This window comes from Mustela nivalis (assembly GCF_964662115.1).
Source record: "Mustela nivalis genome assembly, chromosome: 3".
Lineage (NCBI taxonomy): Eukaryota > Metazoa > Chordata > Mammalia > Carnivora > Mustelidae > Mustela > Mustela nivalis.
This window is the reverse complement of record NC_139022.1, coordinates 102,178,358-102,196,700: the sequence shown is the minus strand read 5'-3', so window position 1 is coordinate 102,196,700 and position 18,343 is coordinate 102,178,358. Positions and strand designations below refer to the sequence as shown.

Below are 18,343 nucleotides of genomic sequence, written 5' to 3'. Positions count from 1 at the left end.
AACAGCTGTAACAATCTGGTTTCTGTTTCTACCACATTACTGAAATTGCCCTTCTGGGCTTACAACAACTCAAAAGTCTCCAAACATTTGATGAAGATGATGATGATATTTTATTTTTATTTTATAAATAGACTCCATGCCCAGTTTGGAGCCCAGCACGGGGCTCAAACTCATGACCTTGAGATCAATACCTGAGGTGAGATCAACAGTTCGAGGCTTAACTGACTAGCCACCCAGGTGCCCCCCTCCAAATGTTTCACATGGTTAATCCCTATCATTGAAAAAAAAAATTGAGTAGGTATCTCAATGTATGAATATTCATTTACAAATGATATACATATGCTAGTATACAAATATATATATATATATGTACAAATATACACACATACACTGTGAAATATAAATTATATAAAAATGATTTAAAAGATGATTTAAATGTAAAAGTTCAAATATTTTCCCTAAGAGGATAATCTGCATGCTTTGGTCTCATTATTGATTCCAATGTATCTTATTTTATTTTGTTGTCAAATTTATTGAGGTATAATACAGTAAATAAAATCAGTTTTAAGTGTACAATTCACCTACATTCAATGAGTTTAGACAAATGTATAAAATCTTCCAACTGCTACCCCAGTCATAATACAGAACATTTATAGCATCCCAGAAAGATCCCCCTTCCTCCTTCTTAGTTTATCCTTTCCCTGTACCTTGGCCCCTGGCAACCACTGACCTGCTTTTTAGTACTAGAATTTCATACATACAAAACTAAAACTTCATATAAGTTAAATTGCATAGTAGGTCGTCTTCTGTATGTCTGACTTTTTATATTTACCCAGATGCTTTTGAGATTCAGCCATACTGCTCCAAGTGTGGCAGTTCATTCATTTTATTTATTTACTTTTATTTTCAAATTTTAAAAAATTATTTTTTTTTTTTTACTAAAAAAAAAATCTCTGGACCCAACGTGGGCTCAAACTCATCCCAAGATCCTCTGACCAAGCCAGCCAAATGTCCCAGTAGTTCATTCATTTTAATGACTAAGTAGTTACCCACTGTATGACTGAACCACAATGTGTTTATTCATTTACCTATTGATGGGCATTTAAGTGGTCTCTAGTATTTGGCTATGAGGGCTAAAGCTGCTATGAGAATTGACATGTAAGTGTTTATATAGATACATGTTTTGATTTCTCTTGGATAAATATGAAGGAGTAGGAGTGTATGCTCAGTTTTATAAGAAACCGCCAAGCTGTTTTTTGAAGTGGCTGCACTGTTTTGCATCCCCATTAGCAAGGTATGAAACTTCTGGTTGTTCCCACATCCTTGTCAACACTTGAGATTGTCAGTCTCCCCCACCCCCTTTTACTTTTTAAAAAATATTTTATTTATTTATTTGACACAGAGAGAGTGAGCACAAGCAGGGAGAGCAGCAGGCAGAGGGAGGGAGAAAAGCGGGCTCCCAGCTGAGCAGGGAGACCGGTGCAGGGCTAGATCCCAGGCCCTGAGATCATGACCTGAGCTGAAGGCAGATGCTTAACCAACTGAATCACCCTAGGTGCCCTCCCCTTCCCCCCCTTTTTAAGTAGGCTCCGCATCCAGTATGGAGCCCAAGGCAGGGCTTGAATTCATGACTGAGAGATCAAAAGTTGAACACTCCATTGACTGCTCAGTGCCCTGCTCTGCCAGGTACCCCATATTTTTAGAAAATGTAGAACTGTGCAACATTACCACAATCTAGTTTTAGAGTATTTGATACTGCAGAAGGATCCCTCGTGCCTATTTGCAGTCAGTATAATTCCCTTTTTTTATCTCTTTCACTGGTGTAATCAGCTGTATCTTTTTGTATTTTCTCAGAAATACCTGTAGGGTTTACTATATACAGTAACTTTACCATGGTCTTTCAAGTAATACATCATGTTCAGTGTAAGAACCTTATGAAAGTTTATTTCCGCCCCTTCCTCTCATCCCTCCTTCTTTGTGCTGTTGTTATTCATTTGTTTCTCCATGTGCTATGAACCCCTCAAAGCATTCTTGATAGTTTCCCTTTGAACGGTCACTTCTCTTTTAAGGAGGTTTTTTTTTTAATTTAAGTTTTTATTTAAATTCCAGTTAGTTAACATACAGCATTGTATTAGTTTCAGGTGTACAATTTAGTGATTCCACACTTCTATACCTCACTCAGAGCTCATCATAACAATTGCACCCCTTAATCCCCATTGCCCATTTCACCGTCCCCTCCCCCGCAGCCAATCTGGTAACCATCAGTGTGGTCTCTCTAGTGAAGAGTCTGTTTATTGGTTTGCTTCTCTCTCTTTTTTGTTGCTTTGCTTCACTTTTTAAAAAAGATTTTATTCATTTATTTGACAGAGATCACAAGTAGGCAGAAAGGCAGGCAGAGAAGTGGGTGGGGGGAGCAGGCTCCCTGCTGAGCAGAGAGCCCGATGCGGGGTTCCATCCCAGAACCCTGGGATCATGACCTGAGCTGAAGGCAGAGGCTTAACCCACTGAGCCACCCAGGTACCCCTGTTTTGTTTTTTTTTAAATCACATATGAGAGATTTCTTTTTAAAGATTTTATTTATTTGAGAGAGAGAGCATGAGGGAGGGACAGAGGGAGAGGGAGAAGCAGACTTGCTGGGCAGGAAGCCCAACACAGGGCTCAATCCCAGGACCCTGGGATCATGATCTGAGCCAAGGGAGATGCTTAACTGACTGAGCCACCTAGGTGCCCAGAGAGACTTTTTTAAAGTAAGAAAAAAGTATATTTACCCACATACATTTTCTTTCTGGGGTTCTTCATTCCTTTGTGTCGACCTCAAGTTTTCATTTGCTATGAATAACCTTTGGCCTGAAAGACTTGCTTGAACATTTCTCATAGTAGAGGACGGTTTATGGTGACTTTTTTCATTCTGTGCTCTAAAGTGTCTTTCACCTTTGCTTTTGCAAAATATTTTTGCAGGGTATACAATTCTGGGTTAAGAGTTCTTTTTTCACTTAGCCCTTTAGAGGTATTACTATATTCCGGATTGCGTTGTTCTGACAGGAAGTCTGCCATCGATCTTTATTCCTTTTTGTCTATTTCCTCCAGCTATTTAAAAACTGTTCTCTTTATCACTAGTTATAAGCAATGTGATTCTGCTATGCCTTCTGTTTGAGATTTCCTGAGGCTATTGCATCGGTAGGTTTATAGGTTTCATCAAACTTGGAAATCTCTTAGCCATTATTTCTTCAAAAAATAGATATTTAATGTTAATTATTGTTTTTTATTATTTATATTATTTAATATTATTAAAATGTTATTAGTAATGTATATATATCTGTACATATACACATATATGTACATGTATATATACATACATACATGCGTTTGTGTGTGTGTGTGTGTATGTGTGTGTGTATGTAATTTAAGTAGTCTCCACACCCAGTGTGGGGCTTGAACTCACGACCCTGAGATCAAGAGTTGCATGTTCCACCAACTGAGCCAGCCAGGTGTCCCCCCTTCAAATATATTTTTATGTCTCCCCGACCTGTCTTCTTTTTCTTGGACTCCAGTTACAGGTATATTTGTCTGCTTTATGTTGTTAGACATCTCACTGATGCTCTGTTCATTTTATTTTTCTAGTGGGTTTTTTTTTTTTTTCTTTTCCTGTAAGTATTTCATTTTTGGATGGTTTCTATTGCTGTGTCTTTAAATTTTTTATTTTTTTTCCTGCAATGTCTAATCTGCTCCCAAATTCCATCCAGTTTATTTCACATCTCAGGCATTATATTGTTTATCTCTAGAAGTTGGACCTATACCTTTTTCTTTGATGTTTCTTCTTAACATACTCATGCTTTCCTTTAACTTTCTGGAACTTACCTGCTTATAATAATGTTTTAATGCTTTTGTATGTTTTTTCTGTATCATCTGTGACATTCCTTGTGATTGATTTTTTTCACCTTTCTCATCATGGGGTATATTTTCACTTCTTGGGATGACTAGTAATTTTTGATTAGATTCCAGACATTGTATATTTTATACTGTTGAGTGTTGGAGTTCTTTGCATTCCTGTATATATTGTTGGGCTCTGTGGCTCTGGGATGCAGTTAAGGTCCTTGGAATTAGTTTCATTCTTTTGAGGCTTATTTATCAACTTTGTTAGGGTGAGTCCAGGAGACTGGCTTTAATGTAAGCCACGGCGGGGGCACGGGTGGTGGTGGTGGGGGTAGCTGCCTGTTTGGGGAAGATAAAATCTTGAAAAATAAAAATAAAACTTTGAAACACAGCCACACCCATTTTTTTACATATTGTCAGTGGTTGCTTTTGTGTTCCAGCTGTGAACTGAGTAGTTGTGGCAGAGGCTGTAAGGCCTACACAGCTAAAATATGGAGAGTCTGATCCTTGAAGAAAAAGTCGACCAATATGTGTTTGAAGCTAATGTGGGCTCAGTACCTACCTGATGTTGCATGTATTAGGAGGTCTGTCCATTTTCCCTGGTGGTACCGTGGACTGTGTTTCTAACCTCCTGGTTATACTGCAGTAGTGGAACTGACTTGCCCCTCCTGAATTTTTCTAGTGACTCTGCTTCCACAATAATGTCTTCTTCATCTGTGATCTCTTTCTTCTGTTCTTCTTTGCTGCCTCCACCTCTTTTTCCCTGCCTTAAGGATCAGGTTAGCTGGGCATGCTAATTCCTTCCATCCTCCCCACACTTCAGCCAGCATCTGGATAGGGATGCAATAAATGCTTAGGCATCTTGAGTATAGCATGGAGTTGTGCAGGCCTGGAGAGAAGACTCATTTTGACCACTTGTTTTGATGTGGGGAAACAAAAATTTTCTGGGAGTTTTTAAGAATAATTTCTAACTTTTTTTGGCCCTCTTAATATAGACCTGGTGATGTGCGAAGTACTTCATACATATCATCTCTAATTCTCCACAACAGTTCTATGAGGGAGATATTTTTGTTATATCCATTTTATAAATGCAGAAATGGGGGTTACAAGAAGTTGAGCCACTTTTCTCCATTGTATAAGCCAGATCTGAGGTCCCGATCAGGCTGATGTGACTAGACTGATCATCTGCTCTGTTTCCCCTGAGATTTTCCTGGTGTTAGTACTGAAAGTCCTGCATACTAGGAGACCCCTCAGTCCTGGGCAGACCAGCATGGTTTCCCTGGTAAATTGCTTTGCCCTCCCTCAATCTCTTCTCTATACTCATTTTATACTTTTTGCATAGTTTAAACTCTAAATGCATGTTAACCATTTTATGTGGTGCTTGGCACGTGTTAAGTGCTTAAAAGTAGGAGCTGCTCTTACCAGTCCTGTTTCTAACCCTTCTGAATATATTATAACAGACATTTGTTATTCTGTTGGTTTTCCCAACATCTGAGCATCATTCCTCTGGGTTGGGTATCTCCTGCCTTACAAGACCTGATGCATTTCACACTCCAGAGACACCCAGGGGCAGAGGCTCATCCCCAACCCCATCCCCAACCTGGCACCTAGGGCACAGGCCTGTGGTCTGATTCAGATCAGAAGCAGAGCCCATGCAGAATACATCCTTGTGAGGGTGATAGTGGTGGACGCATCCTGGCTTCTTGTGGCAGCATTTGTGTTCTAGAAGCAGAGGCCTGGAGCAGATCTGTCAACTACAGGTTCTATTTCCAGTGGAATCAACTAGGGCTTCCTCCCTGAACTGGGTCCAGAATGTATTTGGAGGTTCTCTGGCTGTTATAGAAATTTTGTGAATTGTCAGATACCCTTTAGTAAGTTCTTTGTCTGGTTGAATTGATCAGGATTGCTTTCGTGTCTCTGCAACTGAGAGTGCCTGGGTGTTGTGGACACTTTAGACTTAATGGGTCCCAAAAAGGACTCATTACCTTCCTTCAGATACTTACGTTGTTTTACTCAATCTCACAGTTCGTTAGTCCTTACTGGAGTTGTGTGATTTCAAACCAGAGAGTCCGCTTCAGTTTCGTCTTCTCTGCATGCATCCCTCTGGCATTTGCCGGGGAAGGGTTTTTCTCTTTTGAGAAAAACGTTGCTCACGTCTTCCCCCAGGTTCCATTGGCTCTTGCCTTGACCACACACAGCCGCAGATCCCATCTTTTGTCTGACGTCCTCAGGGCAGGAAGCAGAGGGCATCCAGCGTCCAGTGTGGTTCCTAAGGCCTGAAGATAAGGACGAAGCAGGAACATAAGGGAGGAAGATGAGGGCAGATTCAAACCCACAAAACTCATGCCTTGCATGGGAACAAAAAGGAACTTTCTTTAAGGGTTTGAAGAGGAGAAAGATGACAAAATACCATTGATCCTCATTATTCACAGATTCTATAGTTGGAAGTTGCTTACTTGCTAAGATTTATTGGTAACTTGGAAATCAGTACTGGTAATGGTTTGTGGTCATGTGTGGACGTGCTCTGAGAGGCACAAGAATGAGTCCTGGGATATGCACTTTCCTAGCTGAGGCGGATGAAAATGTCGCTCTGCCTTCTGGTTTCAGCCCTTGTGCCATAAGCAAGCGCCTTCTCGGTGTTTGTCTTGTGACACTTTTCCTGTGCTGTTTGTCAACGATTTCACTATTTGAAATGGCCCCCAGGTATAGTGCTGAAGGGCTGTCCAGTGTTCTAAGTGCATGAAGGGTTTGATGTGTCTTATGAAGGAGATACCTATGTCAGATCAGCTTCCTTCAGGCACCATTTGCAGTGCCCCTGACTATGGGTTCAACGTGAATGAATCAACAATGTATATTACATAAAGTCTTTGAACAAAAATACACATAAATCAAGGTTAGTTAGGCATTGATGAGTTGATTGGCTAACTGGTGGAAGGAATATCTGTGCTCCAGAATGCTCTGCCCTGATGTTGTCATTTGGTCTGGCCAGACTAAAGACGCATCTGAAGACCGTCACAGTGATGCATCAAATGTAGGTCTAATTGCATCTTATTTCTAGAGCCCGAGTGATGAGATCAGCATGAATGAAGTCACATGGTTTTATTTGGCTATCTTCAAATCAGTCCACTTTTCATTAAGCTCCCCTCCTCTTTCCTAGGTTTGAGTACACACAGACAAGGTATTTTGATCATCCTCTTTTCACAGGCGAGGACACTGGAGCACAGAGAAGTAAACAGACTCATTTAAGTGATGGGGTGAGAGGTTGTGCTCTTAACCTTCCTCTCAGACTCAGGCCCACTTGGCACTGCAACAGTCATTTCTGCTCCAGACTCCCACGTATTCGGGGAGGGCAGGGTCTCTACCAGGATCACATGGGATCTGGTGGGCACTGGTTATCTGGAAGCAGAGGAGGCATACTCTTTTGTTGGGGACATTAGTGTCCCTTGCAAGTGCTGGAAACTTAGACCCTAGTTCCAAAGTTCTGGTCCCTCTGACCCTTCTCTTGAGGCATGTGCCACCCAGAGTCCTTTGAACCATCTCAACTTGTGAGTCATAAAAATCCCCCAGAAACTCTCTCAGATTTATTTTCTGAGGCTTCAACTAAAGCTGCTGGCCCGGGATAGATCTTCCCAGAGATCTTTCCTCTTAGACTCTGGAGCCCTTTCCCCCATTCATCCATGCATTCATTCATGCATCCAAGCAGCTGGTGAGTGAATGAGCATTTGCTCTGTGCCAGGCACCTTGCTAGGTTCTGGGGTTACAGCAGTTAACAGGACAGGCAGACTCTTAGTGCCTTCAAAATTATTACATTTCCAGGGGTACCTGGGTGGCTCGGTGGATTAAAGCCTCTGACTTTGGTTCGGGTCAAGGTCTCAGGGTCCTGGGATCAAGCCCCACAGCGGGCTCTCTGCTCGGCAGGAAGCCTGCTTCCCCTTCTCTCTCTGCCTACTGCTCTGCTTGCTTGTGATCTCTCTCTCTCTCTGTCAAATAAATAAATAAAATGTTTTTTTAAAAAACTATTACATTCCCAGGTCCCAGAAAAAAAGGCCTGGAGAGTAGGATTGACTGTTAAACAGGAAAGCCAGATCAGTGTGCCTTGCCTACTGCCTTAATTCCTCATTCAGCAAGTATTTGCAACTGTGTGTGTTTTTATTTTATAGGTGAACACATTAAAACAGTTTTATATCATTAAAAGCCCCTCTCCATCATCCTCACCCCTATTCTCCCTTCCCTACTCCTCTTCTCTATCCCAAAGGTGACCCTTATCCATTTAGTTCATGTCTTTTCACATGTTTCTTCCATGTGTTTATAAGCAAATGTGAATATATTGTGTTTGAAAGTATTCATAATTTTATGCAATAGTCATACATGCTTATTGGAGCCTCGGTGGATGGATGAATCTCTTTTCAATGTGTTTTTCCCTGATTTTCTTGCTGCCCTCCCTGATTTCTGAACCCTTCCTGGGCAGAGTGCCTAGGCCAATGAGGAGAGCAAAGGCTCTGGATTCCTGGTTTTCCCTTGAAACACATTAACTGGATATGGACATAAGAGCTGGTTGTCTGCATTAAACCATCATGTAACACTGTAGCTTAAACAACAGAAATTTATTTTTCAGAGTTCTGAAGGCTGGGCAGTCCCAGATCAAGGTGCCAGCATGACTGGATTGTGTTGGGCATTCTCTTCCTGGCCTGTAGATACCCAATCTTTGATCATGAGAGGAGAGAAGAGATTGGGAAGGCCATAGTCCTACTGGTTTAGGAACCCACCTTTATGGTCTCACCTCACCTTCCTTACCTCCTAGAGACCCTCTAGATAAACTCACACAGGGATAGAGTTTCAACATATGGATGTCGGGGGGCCACTATTCAGTCCTTAGCCCTGTCCATGATGTCCTGTCATGCCTTAGGGCCACCACATACAGAGCTGGGCTGTCCCAGTGCCCCTGGTTCAGGGTTCTGCCCCCAGTGGGCATGCTCTGGGATGTTTATTGATTCATGCATTTCTTAGAGTAGAACTACTTGCCTGGGACCTGAGGGAAGCTGAGGGCCTCCCAGTGGCCTCCATCCTAAGCATTCCATTTGAATTAGTGGAAATTTCAACCACCACTTTGTGAATGGTTCCAGATGTGCATACTGGGGGAGAATGAGATGGCTTGGGGAGAGCGTGATAGCTGGAAAGATGAGCTTAAAATTAAAAGTTAAATTAAGTTTGGGGTAGGTGACAGTTGCCATCACCTGAAGGTCCAAGAAGGGGAACAGTGCCATCATGAGATGCCCCAGCCTATTAAAAATAGGGGCTAGCCCCATGCCTTCATGAAACAAGTAGTGTGCTAAAGACAAGTAATTAACCTCATCCCTTAGCCCAGATCTTGATTGGTTTTAAAGGCTCAGAAGAACAGGCAGATGCAAGAGAAGGAAATGGAGAGTCCACACAGAGTGACAGAGAAGAGAGAACTGTTCCCTGGGAGACTGAGGGCTAATTAGTCTTTGGAAGGCGATTTCAAAGGAGAAACTGTCAAGTGCCCACAGAGAATCTGTTGTGGGGATTGTGAGTCACTGAAGATGGCTCTGAGACACATTTCTGTAGTGGTTCAGATGCTGGGATGAAAGACTATGATGCAGGGTTTTAGGGGGGATGGAGTGGATGACATTTGTGGAAGAAATATTGGGGGGAAATGAGCTTTTGGCTTGATGTGGCAAGAATGCTTATAAGGCAAGCCAAACATGAAGACTCTGTGTTATTCAGAAATGAAATGTCTGCTTGATGTGGGAGAACCATGTGGGAAATGGAAATGCAAAATTAGATCTGCAAAAATCAAAGGGTTGATCGAGGACCAGGACTGTGAAGCTGGTAACCTGCTGTCAGGGTGGGTTGACTTGCATCAGCCATAACTATGGACTTGGGGATAGTTGTTCAGCATGGGGAGTTTATACCAGGTAGCTACATTGGGGAAACTCACCGTATATCAGCAGGTGGTACTGGAAGAAGGTACCAGAAGGGTTAAGGACCTAGATCTTGTGATCAGGCAAGCTCCACTATTTTCTGTGGACAATTCACAATCTCTCTAAGCCTCAGTTTCCTTACCTAGGAAGGTGGGTCAAAAATAGTACCTACAAACTAGGGCTGTTGAAAGGACTAAATGAGGGGGTGCCTGGAAGAGGTTTTGTTTGTGGTAAATGCTCAACAAATATTAGCTGTAATTGGGGTGCCTGGGTGGCTTAGTGGGTTAAGCCTCTGCCTTTAGCTCAGGTCATGATCTCGGGGTCCTGGGATCAAGCCCCGAGGTGGGCTCTCTGCTCATCAGGGGGCCTGCTTCCCCCTCCCCTCTGCCTGCCTCTCTGCCTACTTGTGCTATCTCATTCTCTTATCAAGTAAATAAATAAAATCTTTAAAAAATATTAGCTATAATTATACCAGTTAAGCAATATAATTTATGTCCTTATGATAATGACATTTTTTGCTTCAGTTTCTCAAGCCAGAAAGACTAGGCATGTGAAGAAAGAAATAAATAGAACACAGGTGCAGTCAAATGGATTTTGGCCAAAGCCATGCCAAAGGGAGCAGAGGATAGTCCTTGAGCTGTAGTAGGAGCGTTTACCAAGTTAGGAGAAGGAATTGAGTAACTGAGAGGATTCAGAGGATGGGAGGATTGAAAGGGGAAAAAGAAAGAAAAGCACTGAATTTACATTCTTCTTAGCCCCACTGCCACTGAGTTGGGTAAAGTACCCACTATGTACATTGTGCCGCATTGCATACGGGATTCCGTAGAAATTGATGGACTGACCCTGGCTCATGTGGTCTTCACAGGACATGTGGTGAGCAAAGTGAGTGTAGCCACGTTGGAGGAATTAAACACCATACACAGGCCAGAAGCACTACCCCAGCAGAGGTGTGATTCTGTCCCAGGGAAGATCCACCACCTTGGGGATGCCAAATATATTTGACTGAACCTGAGTGTCCACTTCTGGCATTGGGCTGTTCCAGGTGCTCAATGAAATATGCAACCTGATCTTCCATGTTCATCTCCATTTGGAAGGAAGAAGGTGGGGACAATGTTGAGGAGGATTTAATGAACATACCAGGAGAAAGGAGAGGAGCCCAATGGGGATTGGGAGAATGGGTTAGGAATAGAGAATAGTTGCAGTCCAAGATGGTGATGGTGATGTGGGAGGACCCTGACCCCACCTCCTCCAGGCACACACCAAATCTTTACCTATTTCTAGAACAATTCCTCCTGAAGAACTGAGAGCTGACTGAACAGCTTCTGAAAAACAAAAGATAGACCACACAGAGAATAATAGCAAGAGAGAGGAGACATGGTAACAAGGGAAACCCCACCCCCCAGGCTGTGAAAGATAGTACTGAGGGACCACGAGCAGATCTGTTGGCCCTGGGGCACGCAGAAAAGGCTGAGATTTAGAAGGGAAACTAGAATATAAAGGAACCAGCTCTAGAATTCTGCCAAATGGAACTCTGGGCCAGAGAGGCTGACAAGTGCCATGTTTTTTGTTTTTTTTTTTCTCCATATACCTTAATAACATGAACAGGAGCAGAGAACAAACTGGAATTTGCCAGATGGGAGTGGTGGGGCAGTGGGCAAAATGGGTGACAGGAAGTGGGAGGTACAGGCTTCTAGTTACGGGAATGAGTAAGTCACAGAGATAAAAGGTACAGCATAGCGACGGAGCCATTACTGCTCTAATGGCGTTGTATGGTGACACATGGTAGCTAACTTGCCGCGAGCACAGTATAATATAGAGAGATGTCAAATCACTAGAATCACTATGTCGTACACCTGAAACTAAGCATAACACCATGTGTCAACTATACTTCAACCAAAAAAAAAGGGGGTGGGGGAGACGGATCCAGATACAAGGGACATTGTATTGACAGATAATCATTATGAGTCAACAAAAATGTGGGAGAAAGGGAAAGAACCCAAGAGTTTTGGCCTGAGTGACCCTAAAATCCTCTGTGCAGAGGTCGTGGGGCGGTGCTCTGGAGAAACTTGGATCAGTGGTCATCACATTTTCAAAAGTTGAAGAATCGCCTGTATAGCTCGGTATTAGAGATGGCTAGTACACACCCTAGACCGACTGAGTCTGAATTGCGAGGGTGGGTCAGAAATCTGCCTTTTTCGCAGGTCCCCCAGAAGATTCTGATGCAGGGAGCCTGCAGATCACACGTTGGGAAGTGCCGGAATAGAGAAAGTAAACTTCTTAGCTCGGCCCTCAGAAATTGGGGTCTGAGGAAGAGCTGTGGTCCTAATCCTTGATCAGGAAGGTAACATCCCAGGATGGTGAGGCTGAAGTAGGAAAGTAATAGGGTACATTGCTTTTGTGTGTGTTTGTGTGTGTGTTGGCTACCATTGCAAAATAAGCCATGAAGACTCCAGCAGGTCCCTCAGCGTGTGGGGTTGCTCCAGATAGTTTGCACAGAGGAATCACATATCGGCATAGTTGGAGGGGGAAGGAAATGGGAGGGTGGGTATCTGGCCCTTTCCTCATACTGCTTTAACACCTGTTTTCCATTGGTTAAGTTCACTCCAGTGAGAATTCAGTCCCCTACCTCTTAGTCTGTAGGCCCCTTGGTAACTTCCCCGGAAGCCAGTCTCCGTACCTCTGGTAGTCACGTGGCAACCAGGGTGTTTGGGACGCTGGCCTGGAAAGAAAGGAGGAAGGAAGCTCTTGAGGGCACATGACATAGCGCACAGCTTTGTCCCTTAGGAGGCTCAACAAGTCAGGCTGGCAAAGATTTCCAGTCCCCACAGTGAATGATAGTCTTGAAACTGGATTAAGAAAAAAGATTTGAATGGAAATTATCTAAATAGGGTTATGTTAACAGTGCTAAGAAGAACGAAAGCCTACACTTTGTATCCCTAGTAAATGTCTTTAAATTCTTTTTGATTTGTATTTCTTGCCCCAGGAAAACTTCCAGTGAAAGAAGACACTGATGATCAAATGACACAATTGAGTGGTTGCAGAGTTTTGCAAATGGAGGCCTGCATACATTCAAGGTATCACCTGTTTATTTTATATCCTGAGTTAACTTTCTACCTTCCCAGTCCAGAGTTTTAATAAAAGGTTTCACTTGGGCTAGAGAGCAAATGTGTTTGTGAATCTCATCCAAAATCCCACAGCTTTTTCTCTAAAGACCTATAAGTTCCTAAGACACTCTAAAAGGAATATAAAAATAATAATTGTAATTTTTGAGGGCTGCCAGTGGTATACTGGGTTCCAGAGAGTCATAACTTTGTTTAACGTTTATGTGAAGCTTTCCATCTGTGTGTTACCAGGATGTAGATAACATTACACACTGGCAAATGGCATTAATCTGTCATAGAAATGGGGGAACTTAGTTTCACAAAGTGTAAATATCTGATCATGTCCTATAAAGAGCTGACAACAAATTGACTTTTGGCTTATTTTCCAGTATCCTCCTGAACCATATAAAAATATCTCAGGTGGCTGTGAGATCTGATTCTAGGAAGAAACATCTCCTGAGCGTCATAAAGATGTTGATAACTCAGTAGTGAGGAGTTGGTTTTAGTTTGTGTGTGTGTGTGTGTGTTCCGGGGGCAGGGTGTAAAAACTTTGGAGCTGTTTTTAAACACAGTCGATGGGGAAAGAGGAAGGACGGGTGAGGGTCGGCAGATAACTCACGGTTTGAGGTAGAGGTTAAAGGATGGAAAAGCAGACTGAAGGTTGGTTATTAAGTGCCTGTAGGCAATGTAGATTTGAATTGACAAGTAAAGAAAAGCTGTTGAGTCATAAAGGGGAAAAACAGGGAAGAGGAAGAAATGAGAAGCTAGTGTCAAGCAAAGAAGGAGAGAAGGAAGGAAGGATGGGAGGAAGGAAAGAGAGAGACCGAGACTGTGGTTATTGTGGGAAGTGAACATAATCCATTCAGAAATTTATTGCAAGAGCTATTTGCCATGCAGAAGGAATGTTTATTGGAGACTGGGCACGTAATGTTCATTCAGAAAGGTTTTACTGAACAACTACATACATGATGTTGAGACACCAATGGGAAGAAGAGTTTGTTTCTTGTTTACTGTGTGACATCTTTTTCCCCCAAGCCTTCAGTTGCATACCTGTTTAGAGAAAGAAAGTCAGCAGTGATGGCTGAACAGGGTGCTTTGTCCACAAGGTCTCTTCTAGCTCTAGAATTCTTTGATTCTGGGTCTCCATGGAGTCTATAGCAAGTATGTTCTTTGCAGACTGGATCCCTTTAGAGTAGGCAGTTACTGTTTTTGCTTCCTGACCCCCAACCTTATGTCTGTTAGGTAGTATTATTTCAGTTCCAAATTGATAGAAAGTGTAACCAAAGGCTGCTTAAATATAAAAGTTATTTATTGGCTCACAACACTGGGAAGTCATCAGTGGATGTATTCAGGAATGGCTTAATCCGGGACCTCAAATGCTGTCACAATGTTCCAGTTTCCCTCTTTCTTTTGTCAGTTCTGCTTCCCCTTGATTGATTCCACTTTCACATCTTTTCTTCCCTGTGGCAGAAGGATGATTACCACAGCTTCCAAGTCATCACCTTTCGGTGTAAAGAACAAATCTACCCAACTGAACTTTCACACACATCCTAGAAATCATGCTGATTATACCGGTCTAGGTCTAATGCCCATCCTTGAACCAAATATTGTGGCCAAAGGGCTTAAATTGTGCTGATTGGTCAGGACCAGGCCATGTGCTCCCCACTGCCAGAGCCTTATGGTCTGGGGAATTTGGGACCCTCTAACCAGAAGATGAGGGAATGCATTCTGGGTAACCAAAAATTAGTTCCAGGCTATTCCAGGCTCAGTGGAACCCAGGAAGAGACCTGAGGTTCTGATCCCAAAAATACAACAAGAAAAGGCCGGCAGAGGTGGGAGCAAGGAAGAATTCCAATCCACAGATGGCCCAGGGATTGAGTGTGATGTGTCCAGGGTGGCAGCTCACTACCCACTCAGGTTGCCCTTTGTTCCCTGGGCTGAGCAAGGATTTTGTCTAACCCTGGTACATAGTTACTTTCAGGAGATTACGGGGGCGGTGGAGGGTGGGAAATCCTCCACTTCCTGTGTAGGATGGCACTCTTAACCCTCCCCTCCCATGCAGGCCATATGTTCATTCTAAGCCTCTGCATCCAGCCAGAAAAGCCCTTTGTGTTTTCTTGGCAAAACTCAAGCCCAGTAATTAAAGTCCATATGCAAAGCTGCTACCTCCAGCCCACACCAAGGTCTTTTAATTAGTATGTAATTGGTCAGAGAGGTACTATCAAATAGCTCCCAGTCTGGCCGGCTGGAAATGCTGTGTTTGAAAAGTCCCAGACCAGAGAGGGATAATAAATACTTGAAGTCCCATCTGTTGGAATGATTTGTTTAAGGTATAAATTTCTGTTCTGTTACTATTTTTACCAATTCTGCTTATAGCATTTCTTAAACCCTGTAACAACCAGCCCAATATTCACTGGAGGTAGCAGTATGAGTAAATGAACCAGAAGAAAGCTTAGCAAATCCACGTGGTTTTTTTTGGTGGTGGTGGTTGTTGTTGTTGTTGTTTCCTTTAAAGAAATCCATAAAGTGTAGCGGGGCTGGGCAGGGAAAGAAGTGAGCTGGGCATTTGGTTTGAATGGCTGGTCAGGAACTCTGGGGTTGCGTCCTTTCATGAGAACAACTGTCAGGGAAATCCTCCTGTTAACAATCTGTGGTCTTTGAAGTGAGCAGCACCACTGTCTTTGAGCCTGGGCCCCAAAGCACCGTGTGAATCTTTCTCAGTGCAAGGAAGGACTGACTCTGAATTCGCCTGGGTAGACCAGGGTCCTCACCTGTGGAGAAGCAAAGGGAATAAGAAGTAGGGAGGCTGAGATTTCCTTGCCCTGTGGAAGCCATGCAGACTAGAGAAAAGCCGGAGTAACCACAATAATGATGAATATTAGTAGTAGTAATAATAGTGTGACTGTGTCATCATCGTCACCGCAGCCAGCATTTTCCCTGCGCTTAAGCACTCTGCTCAGCATTTTACACGAATGGTCACATCTGATCGTCACACGAATCCGTGAGCTCGCTACTGTTGTTCCCCCTGTTTTATAGAGGAGAAATCTAAGACTCTGATGGTTTGACTGACTTGCTAAAGGTCACCAGCTAGTAAGTGGCAGAGTCAGGGTTTGAACCCCAGGGGTCTGACTCCACAGCCTGGGCTCTTAGACATCAGGCATGCTGTCTCCTCCCAAGCAGCACTGAGTACCTTGGTTTTGCTTGAAGAACATGTCATGGAAGAAAGAAGGCAGATGGCCTAGTTGCTTCCAGGTTCTTTGTATTCATTTAGCCTTTGGAGCAAATCGATAGTCAAAGCTTGAAGTTGAGAAACTCAGGCAATTACACAACATGGCCCTCAAAGGGAATGAGTCTGAGGTCCCTCTCAGCTCTTGAGCCTTCACAGATGGACCCCACATGTGGATATAAGAGGTATGGATACCATACAGGCACCATACCCAGAGAAGGGTGTAAGAATGTATGTGGGAGGGTGGGGGGAGGTGTATGGAGCTTTTAGGCCACTGGAAGGCCCATATAACCTTGGATGGGCCTTTATCTCTCCCTTCATGTGGCCAGAACGCTGAGGGTCTTAACACTCTTCCCTCCAAGGGATGCTCTCTCCTGTCTTCCTAACTCTACTACTTGAAAAGACAGGACCTACCCTTGCCCCATATGCCCTTCTAGATGGAAGTCCTCTTGGAAAAGAGGACTTGTGCTAAGTGATTTAGAGTGAGGCCTGAACCCAACTGAGAGAAGGCCTCATTGACTGGTCTTTTTTCACTTGCTTGGAGAGTGTCTGGGGAGGTGGTTTAGATTTATTCCATTTTGAGCACTGGGTCCACCACCCCATTTTTATTGCTTATTTTTGTCTTCTCTATGTTAGAGTGGTAGCTGGATCTTGTGGGAGGCTCAGATTTGGCCTGGAAGTGGATATTCAAGGTTGGCCTTCAGGCTTAGCTAGCGCTAGTAAGGAGCTCACAGCCCAGCCAGTCTTGCTGGAGACCTGTTCGGAGCTTGAGGCCAACCCGAGCCAATAACAAAATGTTGCTTTTCCTAGCTTTGTTCTCTCTGCACCCCTTTTCCCCAGGGGCCTTATGAGGTAGTGGCTGGTTTGTGGCAGGACTTGTGTTGATCTGTGCCTGGGCCAGTCCCATCATAATGCCATATTACTCTTCCTCCCTTAGATTCCTGTGCGTGCACTCAGGTACTTGCCTATGGGCATTGGGCACACTCTGTTAGCTAGCTGAGATGGGTTAGTCTGGGTGAGTGGGGTCTAGTTGGAAGGAGATGGAGGAATCTGTGGTAGTATCATGGTGCACTGAAGGCCAGAAATGAAAGCATTGGTGTAAAGTAGCATAGAACCAGGAATGAGGGTAAGGGCGGGGACAGCTGTAGGAACTGACAAGAAAGGAAAGTCAGAAAGTCCAGCTTCTAAGCGGAAGTCCTTTTTATAGAAAAAACTATGGCATTTAACATGCCATATTTAACATAAATTAAAGGTGATTAAGGCTAGAATCTGGAGTAAATGTTATTTGACACTAAAAGCCTTGCTTCTAGAATGTTTTCTCCTTACAACATAACAGTATTTCAGGTTTTAGTTGTAATGCCATATTAATAATAGGTCTTGGTTTAGGAGAATAATTGATAAGCTCTGTAGGAGTATTGATAGTAACTTTCATTTTTGCAACATTTAAAATAACAATTGTCTTTAAAAAAAATCTTTGTAATATGCCTGATGTAGCTAAGGGTCTTGTCTGACCACTACCCATAGTTCGGTCGTTATCTAGGGATGGTTCCAATGTGCAGACTCCAAGTGGGTTTCTTGGTGGCTGCTCTGCACCTGCCAGAGATCTGGCACACCCATTGAAGTTACAAGGCAGCTATTAGTCACGAACTGACACCAAGATTACAGGTTAAACTCTGAATTGGTTTAAACGGTGTCATGTGTCCACCAGGGCAGAGTGAGGTGGGGGGCCTGTATTTGGCAAATGGTGGGAAGTCACTCCAGCCTGGGGAAGAAAGTCATCTGATGAACACCAGCCACACAGTGAGAGAAGTGGGGTTAGAGTAGGCTTGTTGAAAAAGCCTTGAATCGAGCCAGGGAGCCGAAATTTTGAGTCCTAACTCTGTGACCCTGGGAAGTCTCAGTTTGTCTTTTTTTTTTTTTTTCTTTTAAGATTTTTATGTATTTCTTTGGCAGAGAGAAATCACAAGTAGGCAGAGAGTCAGGCAGAGAGAGAGAGAGAGAAGCAGACTCCCTGATGAACAGAGAGCCTGATTTGGGGCTCAATCCCAGGACCTGAGATCATGACCTGAGCCAAAGGCAGACGCTTAACTGACTGAACCACCCAGGCGCCCCTCAGTTTGTCATCTTAAAATGGAAATGATAACACCTGACTTATGGAAGGAGAGAAGTCGTTGGCTGTTCTTGCTGGCGTAAGAGCTGCA

The 18,343-nt window shown here is 43.4% G+C and overlaps 1 protein-coding gene across 5 annotated transcripts in view; it reads left to right on the top strand.

Annotated features, from left to right (window-relative positions):
• The window catches only part of LOC309862014 (uncharacterized protein), a 368,153-nt gene that overhangs the window by 111,821 nt on the left and 237,989 nt on the right, over positions 1 to 18,343 (top strand). For all 5 annotated transcript variants that reach the window (XR_014310279.1, XR_014310281.1, XR_014310282.1 and 2 more), the window contains one exon: positions 12,799 to 12,889. The gene's annotated coding sequence lies outside the window, so the exon portion shown is untranslated. The remainder of the gene's footprint in view (positions 1 to 12,798; positions 12,890 to 18,343) is intronic.